Source organism: Otolemur garnettii, unplaced genomic scaffold (genome assembly GCF_000181295.1).
Source record: "Otolemur garnettii isolate 467f Iridium unplaced genomic scaffold, OtoGar3 scaffold00016, whole genome shotgun sequence".
Lineage (NCBI taxonomy): Eukaryota > Metazoa > Chordata > Mammalia > Primates > Galagidae > Otolemur > Otolemur garnettii.
The window spans coordinates 7,277,977-7,288,149 of NW_003852411.1; the positions used below are offsets into that span (position 1 = coordinate 7,277,977).

Consider the following 10,173-nt stretch of genomic DNA (forward strand, 5'->3'; position numbering starts at 1 on the left):
GGGCCCGGGCTGGGGATTCGAACCCGCCACCTTAGGTGTACGTGGCTGGCGCCTTAGCCAGTTGAGCTATAGGCACTGAGCCACAACAGAAGTTTTTTAAAAAGTCACATTGAAAGAGGCAACTCCTATAGACATAGAAGTGGCCTCTATGAAAATTTTCCAACCTTATTTTGAAAGACATGTAAATTTATTTATTTATTTATTTATTTATCTTGAGACAGAGTTTCACTTTGTTGCCCTCGGTGGAGTGCTGTGGCATCACAGCTCACAGCAACCTCAAACTCTTGAGCTTAAGCGAATCTCTTGCCTCAGCCTCTCAAGTAGGGGGACTATAGACATCCCCCACAATGCCCAAGCCAAGAAATGTAAATTTAAACAAAATACCAACCATTTCTGTATATCATCTAAGTTATTGGATTTGTTGTCATTTGCATCATTTAATAATAACACAAAGTGTGGACTTAGGAAAACTCTACTCTTTTATACTGCTTATATGTGGATATAATCTTTCCCAAGAGCAAAGTGTCAAAACTATAACCAGCATTCCATGAGATTTTGCCAAATATTTTGGAGAATCCTCAAAATACTCAATTATTATCATTCCTATTTTATAATTGAGAAAACAGCTCATTAAGAAGAGAAATTAATTGGCTTATGATATCACAAGTGCAAGTAGTGGAATTTGTGTTAGAACCTGGAAAATACATTTAAGAATGTATCCTAAGGAAGTAAACAAAAATGTGAAATATTATATATAATAGTGAGAAATGGTAACCAACCTAAGTACCCAACAATTTATGATCAGCCAATACAACATATCCACAGATTAGAAATAACAGAGGTAAGAACCATACATACTGTGTTGCTCACAGATAGACTCCCAGCATCAGCTTGATACATAGTGGGAACTTACTAATATTTGTTTAAGATATTAATGAGTACATAATAATGCACAATTATTAAAAAATATGCTTCAATGGAAAATTTCATGAATGAAGGAAAAACACATCACAAGACCGTATGAACAGTATGATCATAATTTTGTAAATCTACATGTGAGTGTATGCATAGAGAATTGTCTAGAGGTGTGAACAGAGGTGTATCTGTGACTTCTTGTTATCTCTGTGTTGATGCATATTGGATACTCAAATATATATATTCATTGATTGAGTACATGGAAGAATGATATTTTAAAAAGTTACCTCTTGGGAAGCCATAATAGGGAATTTTTTTTCCTTTTATTCTTTGCAATTTTCTATATTTAACAAAATTTAAACAGTGAGCGTGATTTATCTTTGTAATAATAAATGCCATAAAAACACACTCATTCTGAGAAATACCATTAGGAAATCTGGAATAAAAGTAGCAACTACAAACACCTCAAAATCTGACTTAAAAAAAAAACTTGCATCTTTCCTATTATGTTCTACTTACTCCATTCAGCAATAAAAAATAGTAGATGTAATAGAAAAATGTATAGTAAGTAGTTGTATAGTAAGTCTAATATTATATAACTGATTATTATTGAGGCAGTCTATAATCTATGTCACTTGGTTTCTAGGCAAGCAGTGTTTTCCATTACACCAAGTAGCCTGGAGTTCCAGAACACAGTGAATCAGTAATAATATGGGCATTGCAATATCCACTGTTAGGCAGTTCCTAACTTACAAGTAAAGTGTATGCTAATAAATCATTTAATACTATCAGAAATCTCCATCATAAAAACACTCCATTCTCATGTGACATAAATTGTCTTTGGGGATTTGTAAACTTCCAAAAAGGTGTTTTAAATTCGTTTGTATTGGAATGGCATAATATTCATTATTCTGGGGAGGAGTCCACAACTGTCACTAAAGTTATAAAATCAGCAAGCAAGAAAGAATTTAAAAAACTGATGGTAAATAAAAGGCATACAAGAGAGGGAAAGAACCACAGTTAGTTCTGTCTTCCTCTTTTTTATTCCTGGAACATATGTTTAAATATGTAAATGATTTGGTTTTATGATTATCCTAAGTAGCAGCTCTAGGGAAGATAATGATGGGTTAAACACACAGGCCAAATTACTTCTTTGTAATGAACTTTAGCTAAGAAGTCCATTCAATAATTTTCCTTCTCTGATGACAGGTTAAGTACAAACTACTCCAAAAGTAACTTACAATGTTAAAAAGAAACAGTATCTGGTCCCATAAAATATGCCTCCCATACAGGAAGTTTGTAAACCTGCTTTGAGCAAATGCAGATTAAACGCTTCTCTATGCATTTCACAATTATTGCTTAATCTATGATTTAACTCTTCCTGAGCTCCACAAAAGAAGCAAATACCTGTGTCTTATCCCAATATCTGACTTGCTTGGTAAGATCTAGGGATCTCCAGGATATAACTTTAAAACTCAGAGTTTATTTCACCATGATTCCCTACAAATATCTTTTGGGCTACAATTCCAAATTTATGCAATAAACAGAAAAAAAGGTAAAATCCTCCAAGAACTCAAATTATGTTTGCAAATGTAACTTTACAATTGACACCTGTCTCTAATACTCTCCATCTACTTGAGCTGAATAAACGTCTACATCATCAGCCAGAATGAGAATTTCTTGTTCTAGTTTTTGAGGTGAAAATAATTATTTCTAAGAGCAAAAATGACGATAAGTTGTAGGGGACTTTGAAACGTTAAGCCATTGTTATTTCAAAACCAAATGCCTTTTTCTCCTGTCCCTTCTGAAACAAAACAATACACTCAACATTTAGCTATATAATTTGATCATACTTTTTAAGTATCTGGTTTTGAGCTTTATTCTCCCAGCATGTTAAATAACTTAGGGGAAAGGTCAATCAGAATGCCAGTTTCCAATTAATTTTTTCGATATGATCTTTCCTTCGAGTAACACTGTAACACATTAAATGCCCAAGAAAACATTGCTTACATAATCAAAATGACTAGGTTTTTGTTTGTTTGTTTGTTTGTTGCTTTTTTTTCTTGTTCGTTAAAGCATAGAGACAGTCAACAGTCTGTCTCTAAAGATCGCTGGCTAGGGCTGTCAAACAGCACTGCTGCTCAAACTTGAGGATCAGGAACCAGTCAGTGGCCTCACGTGGAATGCTAAAAAGCGCCACCTCACTGCGTTTTTAAACTCTCTTAGGCTCCGACCGAACAAAATACCTTATCGTTTGACTCCACAGTGCATTTAGACCCAGGAAAGCAAACTCTCATTGGTTAGAAGGAGATTGAGTTCCCTAATCTGTGTCTCATTTCCAAAAGCAGAGGACGTGCAGACTTTCTAAAGCAGTGAGGTTTCCCGTCTGTCGGTCCTTCCTTCCAAGTAATTCTACAAAGTCAAAGCTAGGGGAGAGTGGGAAAGGGAAATCGCGCAGGGGAAGAGTAAATATATCGCTTACAGTTCCCAGAGTTACATGAGAATCTTCAGGCTCCTCTACGCCTCTAGCTTTGTCGGGATCCTTTTTCAGCTCCGGACTTAAGAGAAAGTTTTATCCTTGCTGGGAGGGGCTAACATGTGGGCTGGTCTCTGTGAATTCGTGCAGATGTTTTAAGGTGGAGTTAAAGAGGAAGAAGGGGAGTGCGCTCTGCTCTTAGAGCTAATGTTTTAAATATAAATGTTTAGTTACCAGGACCAGACGTTTAAAGTTAGAAAACGCACTTAAATAACGAGTAAATTAACCGGTCCTAACCTGCGTGGCTGCTGATGGGCGCGCCTGTGGGTGTGTATGTGAGTGTGTGAGTGTGTGTGTGTGTGTGCGCGTGTGCGTGTGCGCGTGTCTGGAACGTCTTACCCTTAAGCAGGCAGTACTTCCTCCTTTTTTCCAAACAAGTAAGAACAAAATTGAAAAGACAGTGAATAACGTAGTGCGTTTTTGTCGTCTTTCAAAAGGCAAACTTTAGGGCGGCTGAGTTTAGGGTGGCTCAGTGGGTAGGGCGCCGGCCCCAAAGGCCAAGGGTGGTGGATTTGAACCCGCCCTGGCCAAACTGCAACAAAAAATAGCCCTTGGAGTGGGGCCTGTGGTCCCAGCTCCTTGAGAGGCGGAAGCTGGAGAATCGCCTAAGCCCCAGAGCTGGAGGTTGTGTCTCTTAAAAAAAAAAAAAAAGACACAGGCAAAGTTGACAAGAAACCAAAAATATAATATATGTACGTGTTAAAAATGAAAAACATAAGACCACTTTAAAAATGAAAACTGTTCCAAGTATTTCCTCTTCAAACTCAGAACACCTGTGTTGATAATCACTTGCTTGTAAATTTAAGTTTGAAGGCATACTGAATAAAGTAAGACATATATTGAGATTTACAGGGCAATCAAATGAGGTTAAATTCCAAATTTGCAATGTAAATTCAAATACCTGATAATGAGGTAATAAACAAGGTGCACTGTTTAAATTTCTCTAAGTTCCATAAGAATTAATTCACATCTTTAAAGGTTTATATGTTCATTTACTGTATTTTTCTTTTTAAACATGGGATCTTCTATTTTTGTCTATAAGCCATTTATTATAACATTTTCAAAGAAAATAATTTCTGCAGACCCCTATCATTAAATCTCCTGGATTATCTCCTTTCTATAGCTGAGTATGCAACTTCTATTTGTTTTTATTTTCTCTCATTAATTCAACCTGGTATATTATAAATTATTTCCTTTCTAAAAAAGTATCCCGTGGGGTAAATATTTTTCTCTTTCTAATAAAGAACCCAAATGAATTTCTTTTTTTTTTGAGACAGAGCCTCACTTTGTCGCCCTGGGTAGAGTGCTGCAGCGTCATAGCTCATAGCAACTTCCAGCTCTTGAGTTTAGGTGATTCTCTTGCCTCAGCCTCCAGAGTAGCTGGACTACAGGCACCCACCACAATACCCTGTTATTTTTTGTTGCAGTTTGGCGGGGGCTGGGTTTGAACCCACCACCCTCCGTATATGGGGCCGGCGCCCTACTCACTGAGTCACAGGTGCTGCCGAGACCTGAATTTCTTAAAAGGTGATGTTCATTAAATAGAGGAGCAAAGAGCACACTGCTATTTTTCATCTCTTTCTGCAGGTCCTGGGGAAAGAAAGAATATGTACTTTCAAGTGCATTCATCCTGAGACTCCCTTGAAAAGTGGCTTCACAGTGCTCAAAAGTTATAGTTGTCACTATTTGGAGATGGTATCCAAATAGCCTATCACATACTTATGATAGGGAAAAAATGATTAAACGCTTTTAAAGACAATTTGAGTATATACAGATGGTGCCAAAAATATATACACTTTTTTTTTTTTTTTTTTTTGCAGGTTTTTTGGCCAGGGCTGGGTTTGAAGTCGCCTCCTCCGGCATATGGGGCCAGTGCCCTACTCCTGTCAGAGTATACACATTTTAAGAAAGGAAAAATCTGTATTAAATTTGGAATACTCAAGTCATGTTTGACATCTACAATTACAAGAGGTGCTCATGGGACTTGCACTCATCTTTTGTTATCAACATATGTTGAGTATTACAGTTTTCATACAGTTTCTTTTCCTTTTCCTTTCTTAAAATGGTATAGGTTTTTTTGTTTGTTTGGTTGGGGGGGTTTTTGTTTTTGGTTTTTTGGGTGTTTTTTGTTTTGTTTTGTTTTGTTTTTTGGCATCCTCTGTATTATGGTTAGGGTTAAAATATATAGGAAGCTGTTTCCCTGTCTCCAGCCTTACTAAATGGGGCTGACTTATGTCCAGGCTTGAAGAGAATAAAAGCTGCTACAGGCATATCTCCCACTCTTTGGAACTTGGTGACCAGACCCTATTGCCCTATTTTGTGTTCTGTGCCTCTGTGCCACAACCATTTTGGCACCTACTTTTGATCTCCATGGACCCTTAGGTAAATGGCACAAATGTACTGTCTTTACTTTGTCCTGCTTCCTCCCACAAATATTCTCTACATCGGCCTACTAGCTTCAAGAACCTGCTTCTATATTTGGTGAGAGAGATTCTGTCTTCCATATCCCAGATCAATTAAGTTGGAAGACCCTTCCTCACTTGACTTGGTCATCCTTGAAGATCAGCCACCTGGAACCTATACGAAACCAAGCAATATTGTGGATGTCCAATCCCACATTTTGCATTATTTCTATCAATAAATGTCGTACAGTTTGCTATTAATTCTCAACACCTTTAAAAACTTAGACTGAGAGTAGTAAGCTATGTTAACTAGGCAAAAGGAAAACCACAAAATCAGCTGAACTGACTCACAAGGAAGTGCTTAGTTGTCAAAAGCTATAGCCTAAAAAGCAAAAAAGAAAAACCTGATTTTTATGATTGATTTTTCTTCCTTTGCATGCAGTTGCTTTGTGATCTCTTTTTTTCTCTTTTTCAATTCACCTATCCTGTACTCTATACAAAAGTGATGTGTTCCCATGAACTTGGACAAGAGGACCGAGATACTATGATGAGAGTTAAATCCATCTATGCAATGAAAATGATTAGACAGCATGGGGGCTAAGAGTTAAAGGGGGAATCTAATTCAGATCAGGCAAAACCAGAAAATGACCGCCAGTTTACTCAACCAATTTATTTATAGTAGGTGCCTCTGTGCTACTACTATGCTTGAGTCTTCTGGTCTACTAGTAAAATAGTAAGTTGGTGTTCTTGAGATATATCTGTATTTGTGACAATCATGAGCATGAATCATTACTTTCTCCATATTAGCAAAATTAATCAGCTTAGTAAGATCCTGAACTGAAGAAAACGAAAGTAATTCTCACCTTGTGAAGTTTTTGGCATCCAGATAATTGACGCCCGTCTTCCATTCAAACTAAGGCACAGACTATTCTCTGTGACACCTTTTCCTTAAATTCCACTGCAACATCCAACTCATCTTACAAAGCTTAGCTCAATGACAACCTTGTCTGAAAATGTTCCCTACTCCCTCCCCTCTTGGGCAGAATTCATTATTCATCTTGAGTGAGAACATACATCACACTACTGAGCGTGCATTATACTTGGCAATACAAATACACTTATACATTTTGTTTCATGGAGGCAGGAGACAGATCTTTTTCATTGTAGTAAAACTGCTTCCCACATGAAGTTCATAACACGTTTGGAGCTCAATCGTGGTTTATTGAATTTGTTGTCTATCATATTGGAGTCAAAGATATCCTCAACTAGACACCCAAATAGCATTTTACTCACCACTGCCATCTCCAGCATTACCAAGGAAGAGAAAGTTTACTTTTTAGTACCTTCCAGCACACACACTAATAAAATTTCTGGAAATAAAAAACTATCCAGGAGTCCGGGTGAAATAGACCCTAATGAAAATATATTTACCGTGAATTTAAAAACTAGGTGTCATGATGAAAGTACCACTCTTTGAAGAGAGTATTTATGAATAATAAGAACTATGCTTTAATAGCTAAATACCTACTAGTAGTTACTCATGCATTTTCAAAGCTCTTGAACTAAAATGGGAAGCAATAATTTCTTCTTGATCATCTTTTTAATTGAACACATTAATTACTCCCTTATTAAAATTTTCCCTCCTCATTTTTGAATATATAAAGAGGACTATAACAAATAAAGCAGTAGTAATCTGAGTGTCATTCCCTATAGAAAGCCTATGGTGGGCCAGGTACCCTGCTTTAGCAACACTTTGCTGTATCACTAACTACATTCATGAAATTTGCTATATCACTAACTACATTCATGAATTTTCCTTACAATTCCGCTGCAACATCCAACTCATCTTATCCTCTTTATTTAGAACCCTGATATTAAGTAAGCATAAAAATCTGCAGTGAGGCTAGGATTTTAATACAAGTCTGTCCAACCCCCAAATCCACATTTTTTTCAGGATATTACATGCTCTGTAATAGCAAGTTTTGTATGATCATCTTTTCAGCCTTGTCTCAAAGTTGACTAAACCCCTGACTGTTAGACACCAGTGGTAGTGGAGCCGCTCATAGAAAATGGAGCCCCAGTTATCTAAAACCCCACTATTCTCTTCCACTGTAGCCTTGGTCACCGCCTTGCTCCTTCTCCCCACAACCCTGCTACTTTATTCATCTTCTGGTTTCTACCTTCTAATTTTTTACAATTCATTTTCCTGCCCTTTTTATTGCCAAAATATTAATTTATGTTCTTGCCTTACTATTACACACATACACTACCAGATGATGGTAAATTTACCCCTGCGTGTCTTTTCACATCTTAAAATCAGTTCAGTAACAGACGTGCCTCCCTCCAAGACATCATGTTTATTGTTAATGGTGGGAATATTTCTGTTTGATCATCCCACTGCTATACCACACTGTCCAGTTTTCTCCACTGCCTAATGACCCATAGTATTAGGCTTTAAAAATATTTATTTTGGGGGCAGCACCTGTGGCTCAAAGGAGTAGGGTGCTGGCCCCATATATCGGAGGTGGTGGGTTCAAACCCAGCCCCAGCCAAAAACTGAAATATATATATATGTGTATATATATATTTATTTAGTTTTCTTTTGTCATCAAGGTAGAAATAAAAATGAAATCAGAATTGTTTCAGATTTTGGCACAAATTAAAAATTTGTATTGTGCAAAGAGAAATATTCACACTCATACCATTAAGAATAAATATGACTTAATACACAGTAGACAAACCATGTTCAGGAACATTTGACAAAACTGGGTTGTCCTCATTCATTTTATCTACTCGTGGCGGCAATAATTTTACAAGGTGCTTTCTGCTAGCCAAGAGCCCTCTAAATTTGGTAAAGCAAATGCACATCTAGTTTTAGTAATTCTGGAGGAATGGGCATGAGCTCCATTACTCAACCCAGAGACTGACTTTGCAGGCACCTTACAGGGTTTTAAAAATACTTGTGCTCTTGGAATTTAAATGTACTGACGACAATGTGAAAGCTCGAGCCTGTGTTCTGTGCTTGAAGTCATCCTGAGTAGGAGGAATTACTGCTAAGTGAATTCCCAGTGTTTCTCGGTAGCTGAGCTGTAGAGATGTCAGTAGAAGGTTTTAAATAGAACGTTTGGTTGTTTAGGGCTGAGATAGCAGCACCGTTCCTGTATTTATAGTTATAAAACTAGTGACTAAGCAACCTAAAACACTTTTGCTCTTTGATTTTTCAAATACGTTGGTAGGTTCGACAATGTCTCTTTAGGAAATGTCTTCATCCTCTGAATATATGTTGGGTTTCTCCGAATGGAATCACAACACAGCAAAAAAAAAGGAACTCTTAAAATCATGGAATAGAATTGAATATCCTCACATTTATGATCTGGCTTTAAATTCTACAATTTATTCCAAGTTTACTTCCAATGGTGGGATGCAATTTGAGATAAGTCACGGCAAGAATGACAACATTCCAAAAAGCTGGTTTGAAAAACAAAGCATTCACTCTAATCAAATTCATTCCAAATTAGCAAAATAATCCAACCAAATGGTTCATATAGATAGGACTATTAAGGAAAACATCAATAATACAATAATTTTAAATATTCCCCTATTATTATCCTACTGTGATAGTCCAATGTTACGTGTCAACTTGACTAGTCTAAGGGATACTCAGGTAGCTGATAAAACATTAGTTCAAGGTGTGTCTGTGTGGATGTTGCAGGAAGAGCTCAGTATCTGAATCAGCAGACTGAGTAAAGGTCCACCCCCACCAATGTAGGCCCACATCACCGTGTCCAGGGCTTAAATAGAGCAAAAAAGCAGAAGTATGGCAAATTCTCCCTCTCTCTTTTTGGAACATTTATTTTCTCTTGCCTACAGATATTTTAAGCCTTTGGAATCGGAGACTTTGAAAACATCTCCCCCACACACTCCCACCCCCGTTCTTGGGCCCTTGGCCTTGGGCCGGAAATTAAACCACTGGCTTCCCTGGAGCTCAGGCCTTTGAGCTCACACTGCATTACATCACCAGCTTTCCTAGTTCTCCAGCTAGAAGATAGCTATCATGGAACTTTTCAGCCTGTATAATCACATGAAGATATTCTCACAATGAATGTTATCTTTAAATCTGTATACTGTAACTTATTATATATACCTGTAAATATTTGATTGGTTCTGTTTCTCTAGAGAACTCTGACTAATACCCCTACTGAGATTCTTTTATATTTCAGAAAATAGTAGGCTAGTATAAGAACTGAATTAAGGCTCAGCGCCTGTGGCTCAAGCAGCTAAGGCGCCAGCCACATACACCTGAGCTGGTAGGTTCAAATC

At 37.3% G+C, this 10,173-nt stretch overlaps 1 protein-coding gene across 1 annotated transcript in view; it reads right to left on the minus strand.

Annotated features, from left to right (window-relative positions):
• The window catches only part of PLA2G4A (phospholipase A2 group IVA), a 156,894-nt gene extending 153,442 nt beyond the window's left edge, over window positions 1-3,452 (minus strand). Inside the window, exon 1 of the mRNA XM_023510771.1 lies at window positions 3,398-3,452. The gene's annotated coding sequence lies outside the window, so the exon portion shown is untranslated. The remainder of the gene's footprint in view (window positions 1-3,397) is intronic.
• Window positions 3,453-10,173: the final 6,721 nt, after the last annotated feature.